The sequence below is a fragment of the Pinus tabuliformis genome, chromosome J, assembly GCF_031772625.1.
Source record: "Pinus tabuliformis cultivar Carrire ecotype Pingquan chromosome J, CPIR1, whole genome shotgun sequence".
Lineage (NCBI taxonomy): Eukaryota > Viridiplantae > Streptophyta > Pinopsida > Pinales > Pinaceae > Pinus > Pinus tabuliformis.
In genome coordinates, this window is record NC_142295.1 from 1,622,354,381 (window position 1) to 1,622,367,301 (window position 12,921).

Here is a 12,921-nt window from a genome sequence, read left to right on the forward strand (position 1 = left end):
TAGGAGTCAGTTGGCGGAGCCCCCTGACGGGCTCTACCTCAGGAAGTGCTTTGCTTAGCTTTGGCCAGGCAATGGCTTCTTTGTATTTTATGTATATTTGTACATATCTTATCGAGCGTTTTCTGATATCAGCACTTTTGGTCTGCTTTGACAGGTGTTGATGGATGATTTGGTTTATTTTGGATTCGCCGATGGTGCTAGTCGGCACACTCGGAATCTTGCTTCCGCAGCTTGGGTACTTTATTACCCAACTGGTCAGTTGATGACATCGAGAGGCGTGTGTATCGGTCCTGCTTCAAACAATATGGCCGAGTATACAGCTGTTATCAATTTATTATCCGAGGCAATCTCTTATGGGATCGACTCGTTGGTAGTGTATCTTGATTCTCAATTGATAGTGTCTCAGTTAAATAACATTTATCAGGTTAGAGATCCATCATTATATCGCCAATATTTAAGGGTGAGGTTGTTGCAAAGATCATTTATTTACATTAATTATTTGCACATTCCAAGATCTCAAAATTGGTTAGCTGATTCTATCGCTAATCAAGCATTAGACTGGCATATCAATCATTCATCATCATAAAATCATGCATCAAAAAGTCAAACTGTATATATATATATATCGCAAAGCGTCTCGAGTGTACATATGTGTGTCCAAAAATATACAACATTGGGACTCAAATGCCCATAATCATGTCAGGCATATTTAATGCCTCGGCTCTGGATGAGCAGCTAAATAACTAACTATAGCATTGGCCACGCGCCGAAAAATGCGAACCCAGTCACGTGGCATCCCAACCACATGACGTTGCATATCTGGAGGAAGGTCCTCTATCTCGGCCATCGGTACTTGATAGCTCAATCTCGCCAAGTGTCGCTGGACGTTGGCGAGGGTCCTTTCCGCATCCGCAACCGCCTCTTCAGCTCCTCGGCCACGCCGTCCGTGCCGTGGGAATCCATCTGGTCGCACAGGCCCAATGTCTGGAACATGATCATCATATCAGTCATTTGAATCTCATCAAAAAAATATATTTTTCAAAGTTCATCATTATGCTTGAAAAATCCTAAAAATCATAAAATCATAAAAATCAAAAAAAAAATCTTACCGATCTCGCCCCATGCTGCGTCTGGTGGTAACACTAGGTCAGGATCTCCTCGGAAATCCAATCCAGCATAGGGGTAGTCGTCTATGGCGATGATCTGTTGCTCCCACCAAGCAAAAAAGTCGTCGTCGAATGCATTCCTGGGCACTTCCCCACCCCCCAGACGTTTCATCAAGTCAGCCCACCGGCCCATACGTGGATCACATGGACTACTGATGGGAACAGCTACCCTGGGGCGGAGTGCAGGAACCTTCTCGAAGAAAAATGTGCATAAAATGGTTCCATACCCAAAGTTCTTGGTCTGTCCCTTCCTGATAGAAGCAAGCTGCTCCTTCATGTTGGCAAGTAGAGGAGTGCACCAGTCAAACACCGTGGTGAGACAGTCTACTGCTACGCTCATGTTTACTCGTGATGCCTGATGTAGCGAAGATGACCCGTTCACTCGAGCTATGGTGAACAGGATTATCCGCAGTGACAAACTCGCCACGTGTGGGATCGAGATCTGACTCCCGACCTTCCGATGACCTGGGCAGTAAAGTTGTACATAGTCATCCACGCTGAGACTATTCCGGGTCCTGCCCCGGGAGTGGACTACCTCTCCCCTTCGGGAAAGGCCCGTGATGAAATATATATCTTCCACTTCTATCCTGAGTGGCATTTGATCAATCATAAAAGCTTCTTCCTCGACATCCCAATAATCAATAAGTCTCTCGAGCAGACGCACATTTGCTTTCATATTCGGTAACTTGAAGAATTTTAACAATCCGCATCCCCGTAAGGCATCTAATGCCTCATCATTGTCCATAACTTCATTATCTACAGCTGAGTGCTCTCTTTCACGCCATGTGAGAGTCATCCTGGAAGAAAAAATCATTTTCATCCATTAGTTTTTTGTATAAAAAATTTTCGCTGCGCACACGCGGTTTACCCTATACACAGTCGCGTGTAGGGCCGTCGTATACGCGATTTATATACATCCAACCCGCGTGTACGCCGCAGAGCAATTTTTTGCAAAAATCTAACGGTGAAACATTAATTAAACTTCCTAAAAACTATCACAATTGATTGCAAGACAAGTTTAGTGCTTACCTGGAAGTTTTCGGCAAGTTTGAACGGTTGAATAAGTCACGGGGAAAGTTTGCTCCTTTTGCTCCACAATTTGCTCTCCAAGTCAAACGGTGAAAATGGTAAGTCCAAAATTTCTTTTTATAAGTTTTGAAAATGCAAAATTTTTTCAAAATTTTATTTTGTTTGGTTTCATGTCACTTTTAACTTGGGAGCTTGGAATGTCGAGATTGAGTTGTTTTTCAGGACATTTTGGACATTTTTCGACGGTTCGAGACGGTTCCATGACTGCTGACCCGTCATGGCAGGTATCGTGTTCTCACTGGCATATAGGTTAGGGACACCATTTTTCCGTTGCATTATGCATACTAGCCTCCATTTGACCGATACATCTGCCATAGGGTCGACCCCATCATGTTATGGTTCGCAAGCCATTTTCACTCGCCGATTCTTTAAATCATGACATGATGGTAGAGCCATCCTTTTACATGGGCATCCTAGTTAGCACCTCACTGACATTTGTTGCCCATGCTGCTTCGTTTTGAGTAGGCTCGGGAGTCCTCTGTAGTCCCGCCATGACTTATGCGTTGAAGACTCATTCTTCTTTGCTTCTTCGCTTCGTTCTGGCCTTATACCCTAGAGACTCCTATGTGTGTTGAGTTGTACTTCTGCATTGCATGTTGACCATTTGCACCTTTTGGCCTATAGCCGGCTTCACTTGGACTCGTGTTTAAGCCCACTTTTGACCATGACGTCTGCAAAAATCAACCTTGCATACCCTTGACCTCTGCAGCTTGACATACCCAGATCCGTGGAAGGGACATACCTCTGAGTGTCACTGACCAGTTTTTTCACCTCCCTGCATTGAGCATAGGAACGTTCCTTTCCCAGGAACTAGATCATCTGTTTCACCGACACTCGTTCTTTCCACTGTACCATAGCATTCTTTTATTCTTTTTCCGGCTTATCAGAAAAAGACAAAAAATTAAATATTCCAAAAAGAGCGGGAACAGGGACATTACTTCCATTTATTGTTGGCAGCTAGAGTCAGTCGTGTCGCCCTTGAACAAAGCACTCAAAACAAAGTCTCCTCCGCATGGGTGGGATTTAGTTTGACTTAGGTAAGCCATAACCTTGTTATCGAGTCAGTTCTCCCCCGATTGGTTATCTCTTCCAATCATATGGAGGGTTCGTTCGTGCCTCCTGCATGACGAACTTATACAGATTCATTATATGCTGCCACATAGTCACATTGAGTCGTGCTTTTGTTCAAGGGAAGTTAGCCTGAGTCGGCCTTTCTGCGGTGTCTCTTGACTCATTTTTCAGTCGGCCATCCCTGGTTGTCAGTGTCATGTCTATCATCACATCAGTTATATTGGTCCTTCACTCGTGCCGGTTTGAGAAGGTCCCCATTGACTTCTTGCTGGCGGGTCTTGTCCTTATCGACGACGACACATTGCTCTGAGGGCAGACCTAGAGACCGCACCCTGGCCCTATTTTCATTATTGATAGGTCACCTTGTGCTCAGCATCGATCAGTATCATGGGTCTTTGACTGAGTGGTTTCCCTTGTGTTCGACATCAGCATACATTATCACACATTGGGATTCGTGCAGTACCTTGGTTTCCATTTGACCCTATTGGTAGATACCTCGCCTCTGTGTCAGCTTTCATTATTGGTTGGTTCAGAGGGTTTCTGCCGTGCGCTAGCCACATCTTGTGTACGCCGGAAACGTACTTCGGTTGGGTTACTACATCTTTTTCGTCCGATTCCTTCCACATTATTGGCCTACGGGTTACACTCGCGCTAGATTGATGGAGGATGCCTTAATGCCTTCCTTCTAGCGGATCTTTCCCTATCGACTCCGACTCATTGCTCTGGGGCAAAGATCTAGAGTCCATTTGGCAGTACCTTGGGGTTTGCAGTCATTAGTGGCAGATTCCTCGCTATCGACAGTGGGAAACCATCATTGTCTCCTGATTGATAGATTCTTACAGGTGTTCGACTTCAGCTCATCTATTCACACTTGTTAGATTGTACTGGGTACCTTGACGCTCATTATCATTATCGGTGGGTAGTCTCGCGTTTGTTTACGGTATACATCAATGACCGGTAATCAAACGATTTCTCACATGGTCGACTTCAGATCATTTATTCCCATGGTGTAGAAATGTACCACGGCGGTCGGTGAAGACCTCAGGTTGTATCAGCATTCATTGGTTGCTCCTGTTGCTGCTAGTTGATACCACTCCACCTTATATGTTGCAGTCAGTCATGGCGACATTCTATATGCTGGCACCTGAGTTTGCAGTGTAGTACCATCCTATTCCATCATGTTCAGTTGGTACCTTATGGGATCAGTCTTTGATTTCAGTGATCCGTTGCATCTTTCAGCATCATTGACAGTTTTATATGTGATATTCAGACATGTACTTACTCATTATGATCAGATGATCCATTATGTATTTTACAGTCATTTATACTTGTATACTTAGTGGATCCGCTTGTACTTGATATGCGGACATGCTTTACTTTTCCTGAGCATGGGTATGCCCGCCTCAGACAGTGTTTCTTTCTGATCTCCTTTCGGTGGCTTGGCAGGCTGAATTCTGGTGAAGTCCTCCTCGGTTTTTCGGCAGAGTTCCTTTCCTTGTACTTACTTAATGTATTTCGGCCATCATGTTCCCCTTCTGACCTCATACATTAGGGGGCATCTGTTATAGCTCCAAATCTCACTCTTATGGTTTGTGATGCTGCACTTATGGCCTAGGGCAACCCCTCCTTCCAGACCTGGTCCAAAAATTTAAAAAACAGTGTTTTATTCCCTATACGCGACTTTGCCCTGTGTTAAACGCGTGTACACGCGGGTATGTCATACCCAACCCGCGTGTATCTATTAAAACACTTAAAAAAAATATAATTTCCTCTTTTTCGGGCGGTGATCGCGGGTTTACCTGCTGGATCACCTGTTAGTGCCCGTGGCCCAACTGTTCCCAACCAACTCCTAACTAAAAAACTACTTTGGAGAGGGTATAAAAAGACATCAAAGGGAAGGCCAAGGGGAGAGAGAAAGGAGAGCAAGATTATTATGCTGAGATTTTTCCCTTAGACCAGGTCTGAAGTCCTTGGTGCATTCTGCACTTCCCCCATTTTGCATAGGAAACCCTTGTTTCCATGTGTATTGGTGATCATTCATCCTTGACATCATCATTGAGTAAGACTTGGAAGGAGCTCTTGTTGGAGGCTGGAGGCTGGAACGAATCCGGAAGGAAGCTTGCTTGGAGCCTGCTGAAGGTGTTCAGGTGATATCTTTCCGATATATGTACTTTATTTGCCTTTATATATAAAGAAACACGTCTTTGTTCCCGAATAATCTTTCTTTATGCTTATGAGATTCTTGTGTTGAACTCTTATGAAAGTAGTTACTTAAAGATTTTTTATAACTAACTTTATAGCATAAAGATGATTTATACATAAACTTCTATACATGTACTGTTGTGTTCTTTGATTTGTTTGTCTTGCAGGTCAGAGAAAGAAGAAGGGAACTCCAAGAAGGGTTTGCACCCTAACGGTCTTCTCGAACGTAGGACCTTAGGTATGTACCCTAAACATTAGAATTTGCTTAAAAGTAAAAAAGATGGCTGTGTGTGTGTGTTTCTTTGTATAAGCAATTTTCAGTCTGGTAGAGTCTTAGCCCAAAGGACCCTAGGGGTAATTTCCCTTCAACCAAAGGATATTATGTATTGTGGGCAAGATATTAATCTAATGGACTATTAAGTGTCAGGTCTTAGAAGAACACATGTTAACTTCCATTGTGAAATCCAATACTAATAGAGCCCAAACATCTATCATCTAATGGGGATTAATTCTTGTAGATGAAGGATGATAATTGAATGGTGAGAGTATCAGGATATAAAAGTATTAGGTGTCAAGAATCGATGATGTAGAAAATAAATTCTATTGTAGATTCTCGATATTAGTATATATTGATACATCCATCATCTAACAGAGTTGGATTATGGTATTTCACATTCCATTATTAAATCGAGTGAGAGCTTGAGTGGGATTTTTCTATTTTCTCTATGGATAGAATGTAAGTTGACAGGGAAAAGGAGTTGTGGTAGTTGAAAGTTGGGCAATCTTTGAAGGTTTAATCCTTGTATAAAAATTACCTACAAATAAATTCTTAAAAAAAAAGAAGGAAAAATACAATGGAAAAAACAGAAAATATACAAAAGAAAGTTTCACTTGGAACCCAAAACTAGGTAAACCGGATTGATTTTTCATTATATTCCTTTCAATGTTACAATACATTATATACATGTTGAAGCATTCGTAAACCCCCAATCCATTAATCATGAATTATAACATAACCATAGTTCCCATGACTAAATCTACAAAATACCATTAGAAAAACCATCATGTGTAAAACCATGCACAAAACCATGGGTGGGTCTATCCCCATCCTTGGGTCTACCTAAAAAAAAATCCAAGGCACTACCTTGAACCCCATGCACTGGGGACATTAACCCTTCACATGAGGGGTTGTTGCCTTCCCTACAACATCCTCATTGTGCCTAATGCAATGTAATGTTCCCTAGGTCTAGTTATGCAAAGAATATAACACATACCTGATCCGAATGGAAGCTGGCATCAACCCATGGTATTCATCCACCCATGTTATTCATCCACCCATGGAATTTACCCATGGTATTGTAAGTGGCATCCACCCATGGTATTGTAAGTAACATCCACCCATGGTATTCATTCACCCATGGAATTTACCTATGGTATTGTAACCGAAAAATACTTGTGGCGGACAATCTATCGTTTTACAAAATGAAACTTGTTACTTATAGTATTTTTTGATTACAATACCATGGGTAAATTCCATGGGTGAATGAATACCATGCGCGTATGTCACAATACCATGGGAAAAAACCATGGGTGAATGAATACCATGGGTGGATGTCACGTACAATACCATGGTTGGATAAATACCATGGGTGGATGCCACTTACAACACCATGGGTAAATTCCATGGGTGGATGAATACCATGGGTAGATGCCATTTTCCATTCCTATCAATACCCAACAATATCCCACTTTTATTTATTTATTTACACACAAGGGTTTACAAGAATACATAGTCATCTACCTAGGTCTACAACACCCATTATTTCTCTACACCAAGAAAAATTCTCAGTGCTCACTGATATTGTCAATGCATACACAACATTCTTTAGGATTTCCACCTTTACCAACAACACCTTTATGTCTGCAACCATATTCCTCACAGAGTGATACTGAACATCAATATGCTTTGTCTTTGAATGATAAACATGGTTCTTTGCCAAGAAAATTGCACTTGGCTATCACAATCTATCATTATAGCTCATTTTACCAACCCCTTGCCTAAACACTATCTTTGCAACCAAAATTATTCCTTGATTGCATGAGTGGCTACCATGTATTCATCATCTGCAGTTGAAAGTGCCTCAAGATATTGTCTCCTACTCATCCAACTGACTTCTCCTCCAAATATGTGAAAGACATACTAACTTGTAGACCTTCTTTGGTCCATATTTCCAACCCAATATACATCAACAAAGCCATGTATGTCCAACACTCTGTCCAATCTTGGTCTTCCTTGGTAACACAAACTATAATCACTAGTGCCACATACATACTTGAAAACCTGCTTTACTGTTGTCCAATGCTCCTTCCCTGGTTTGACGTAAACTTGCTCAATATTCCCACTAAATGTGTAATGTTTGGTCTCATACAAACCATTGCAAACATCAAACAACCAACTGCAGTGGCATATGGAACATAAGACATGTCATCTTCCTCTTCCTATGTCTTGGGACACTATTCAACATATAACTTTATCCTATAGGAATAGGAACCTTCACCATTTTCCTATATTGCATATTAATCCTCTTTAGTATTGTATCAACATACTTCCTCTGGTTTAACTAGAGCTTTTGTTTCCCTAATCTCATTTAATTTCCATGCCCAAAATGAAGTTTGCAACATCAAAATCCTTCATCTCAAATTTAGAGGATAATTGGGTCTTCATATCCTAGATAATATCTCTATCATTTCCAATCAGCAACATATCATCCACGTACAAGAACAAATAAATAACAAAATCACCAACTAATTTATAATACACATAGTAATATTCTTTTTTCCTCGTGAAGCCAAGTCCCTGTATATATGTATTAACTTTTTGATACCATATCCTTTGTGATTTCTTTAACCCATGGAGAGACTTCTTTAACTTGCACACTAGTTCTTTCGTACACTTCACTAAAATCCTTTCGGCTGCTTCATGTAGATCTATTCTTCTAGATCCCCATGTAGGGATGTTGTCGTCACATCCATCTGTTCTACCTCAAAATCAAAATCAACAACAACAAATAAAAGTAATACAATAGAAGCTAACTTGGCAACAAGAGAAAACAAAATAAAATCACCAAAATCAATTCCCTACACCCAAGAATAACCTTTCACTGATAACCATGCTTTGTATTTCTCCACTTTTCCTTCCGTGTTCATCTTCTTCCTGAACACCCATTTTCTATCAATGGGTTTTCTTCTAGTCAGTAACTCTACCAGATTGCAAGCCTCATTTTTGTCCAATGCTTCCATTTCTTCAACCATGACCTTTTTCTAGAGTTTCCATCCTATGAGTCCATTTCCTCCTTAATAGTTCTAGGATCATCATTAGTAATGGATAAGGAAAATTTTTAATGTAAATTAGATGGACTATACCTCTCTAGTTGCCTTCTTTCCTGAACTGATCTCCTCATAACTAGAGTATGCGGTTCTTCTTTTTCTGATTCATCTTCTTCTATGGAGTCTAATTATTCAGCATTCAAATCAAACACTATCTTCTCTAGTTCCTTTTCCCTTCATAGGACTTCCTGTTTCATGACATCCTTCACTTCGCTAAAAACCACACCTCGATTGTACACTACTATCTTTGTTTCTGGGTTCCAAAGCTTGTAACCTTTTAAACCATATTTATACTCAATAAAGATGTACCTCTCAGATTTACTATCCAAATTGGTTCCTTTATAATCCAATTGGATATTGATGGCCACCCATTTATTCCACCTAGATCACAACATAATTTACTATCATTTTCCTACTTTTCAGCACAATTTTCTTATTTAGTAGTTTTTTATTTTTGTCAGTCTTTAGGTCCTAAACTTTTGAAGCCGTTTTGAGGCCCTAAACGACATTTTTTGGTGAAATAGATGAAAAGAATTCAATGGCTACATTTGTAATTGAAATTTGTTTTCCTTGGATAAACCTTTTTAAGGGACTATTGTGCATGTCAAATGGATATTTTTTTTCCAAAGTTACGGTCTTAGGAAGTTGATGTTCCAACTTACCCCAGTGGGGCCCACAAGCCTCTGGCACTTCATCCCCTAGCGTTAGGGTTTTGGATATTTAGGGTTTCTAATTATTTCTTCATGTTAAAAAGGCCTCAGAGCCTCATTGTAACATAGTTCAAACGACACATAGCCATCATATCCCTTCTCAGAGATAAGCTACCATTGCTCAAGCTACTTTAAAATTTCTTTCTCCATGTAAATAGTTTCAACATTTCTATTTATTAATTGAAGTTCAGTTTCATTGTATCTTTGTGTTTTTATTTTAAATCTACATTTCATTCCATTCCTTCACTTTGGACTTAAGGTCCAAGTGATATGAGATAAACCCAACACAAATCTTTGATAGAAATTAGTAAGAGTCAACCACTTAATGGCCTCTATTGAGATAAGGTTCTTTTGACTCCCATTATTGACAATGTCTCAAAATTCACTACCACCTAAAATATGTTGGTGACTAGGAAGCCTGTTCTAAACTTTCACCTTTAGGATGGATTTTTGTGCTATCTAGGATATCTTTGTGTTCCTTCAAGTGAGCATTTCAAGCTGATTTTAGAAGTGCATTACAACTAGGCCCTAGGAAATTTTAGTATGGATAAGATAATGGCAGTACTACAAAAGTATTTTTATTGGTCAAAACTTTAATAGGATGTTGGAAAATATATCAAATCATGCACTTCCTGTGCCATTGCCAAACCAAGCATTAAGAAGAAAGGCATATACACTCATGTTCCTACACCTAACATGCCTTGGGAGTCTATTTCGATGGAATATATGTTTGGATTTACTTCTATCAAGCATGGTAATGAATTTGTCTTTCTTTTCATTGATACATTTTCTAAGATGACCATTATTGTTGCCTACAGGAACAGTATCACAATAGAAGCCACTGACAAGATCTTGTTTGTATGGGTGTGTGTATATTTGGGGATTCCAAAGACCACTATATCATATAGGGTTAGTAGATTACTAAGAGAAATTTGGTCGAGCCTATGGTCATTATTTAACACTAAACTCACCATGTCAACTGCCTTCCACCCTCAGACTGATGGCATGACATAGCTCATCAACAGGATGATCTTACACATATTGCAAATGTAAAAATCCAAGAATCCACAAACATGGGATGAGAGTATGCCCTATGTCCAACACAACTACGAAAAATCTCTCCATAGCTCAATTACTGATAGCCCCTTTGAGGTGGGCCTAGTATTTTAACCATTGTGTCCGATCAATCTTGCACTACTCGAGTAAAATCTACACATGTTCAATCTGAAGCTAACGAAGACATAAATTTTATTGAATGCATTCAACACATCCACCAATAGATTCATGATATCCTGAATAAGGCCAATACTAAGTACAAAGAATGTCATGATCAACATTGGGTGCCACATAACCTTCAATTGGTAAACAATATTTGGTTGCATTTGCAAAAGGAACACCTTGCAGGAGCCCAATGGAAGCTTCAACCACGTCAATATGGATCATAGGCCATCACCAAGGTTGTGGGTGACGACACTTTCAAGCTGATTATACCCCCGTTCACTTATCAATAGTTTAGCTATGGGATTTTCCTATGTCTTATCAATAGTTTACCTACGTGATTTTTTCATAGCTAGCTAATAGTTTTAACTTCAAATTCACTATAGATTTCTTGTAACTTTCTCATAGTTTGGCTATGAATTTTCTACAAATTTTTCATAATCATCTAATACTCAGGTTGTAGATCATTATATATTTCTGATATCCAACCAATAGTTTGGCTATAGGATTCTTGTATATTTCTACAACCCGTAAATAGTCCAACTGTGGGACTCTCCTGCAACTAGCTATGGGATTCCTATAGCATTTTGGTGGCTAGATTGTGGACTACAAAACCTCACCTTGGTGAAAATAAACATGGCATCACATGGTACTGAACTTTATTTTCCATGGACAACTTGGTGGTATGCACGTTTTCCATTTAAATTAGTTTTCAAAAACCATTCCTATATGGATGGTTGACCTTTTTTATATTTTGTAACCAGTAAAACACTAGCACTTGTCTACAATAAATGTTGATAATGGGATACGAGAGATATACAAAATTTATCCTTGCAATGAAAATATTACATATAATTTATATGTAAAAATATATATAATTAACTTTCATTCTCAACATGCTAAAGAGAGGTGGCTAGCTTACTACCCAACAATGTTTTCATCATAACCTTTTTAATTGATGTTAGACTTGACTAATTTCAAAGTCATACTAAGGTATATTCATAGAGCTACCTCCTATATAAATATGATCTTAAAATTCCTTGGAATGATATGTCAAATCTCGTGAGAAAGAACTTACATAGTAGAGTTATTTTTGTATCTTTGCTTGGACCAACAACCACTATTTTAGACATAATCTTTTCTTGTAATATCATATCTACATGATTCTCATGGGAGATTATTGTTTATTTATTTATATATTCACCATATAAATAGTTTGGAATGTTAATATGTTTGGAATGTTAATAATTTATATGTTATATAAGGTAATAATAATATAGGATGCAGATTGTTTAGAAGTACATATTTTGAAACATGCAATGTGTAATTTTCATATCAATTTTTCATATGATATTGGATTGATAAAATTCTAGTTAGACATGAACACATACGCACACCATTGAACTAGGTTTTTAATATATGAAAAATTTACATTATAAATATATTGATGAATAATATACATGACAAGGTAGTTTTTGTTTCACAACATAAACCAATAATCATTAATTTGAACAATGAACATAATGTTCTCCTATGATCTTATATTAACATTATTGTAATCAAATATGAAATTATATTCAATTTTATATCTCCACTACAAACAAATTTTGAAAATATGATTATTTGATGTGCCAAATTTTGACAATGCCGATTTTAGAACAAACAATCATTAATTTGGATATAAATTTCTCATATGAGATCAAACTGAAGTGATTCAAATTGGGTTCTAAACTATATTTTAAGGAATATTCTCCTTAGAAACATGTTTTTATAAATTCCTCATTTAGTCCCAAAAATGTTGACTATCCCAACTTTATGTTTAGAGGATTCATTAAAAAAAGCTACGCATAATGTTGGCTTCTTTTTTCACATAAGTAGAGAGTTTGTTTCAGGATTAAAAAAACCAATATATTTAATGATCACCTAGAATGTTTCTATAATCCCTTGTTTTTCATGAATAATATATAGCCATTGAAAAACTAAATTTCTAGAGGTTCTATAGAAACTTGCTACAAATATGATAAAAAGTCATATCTCTTAAAATATGATTTGGATACATGAAACTTTTCATGGGTGTC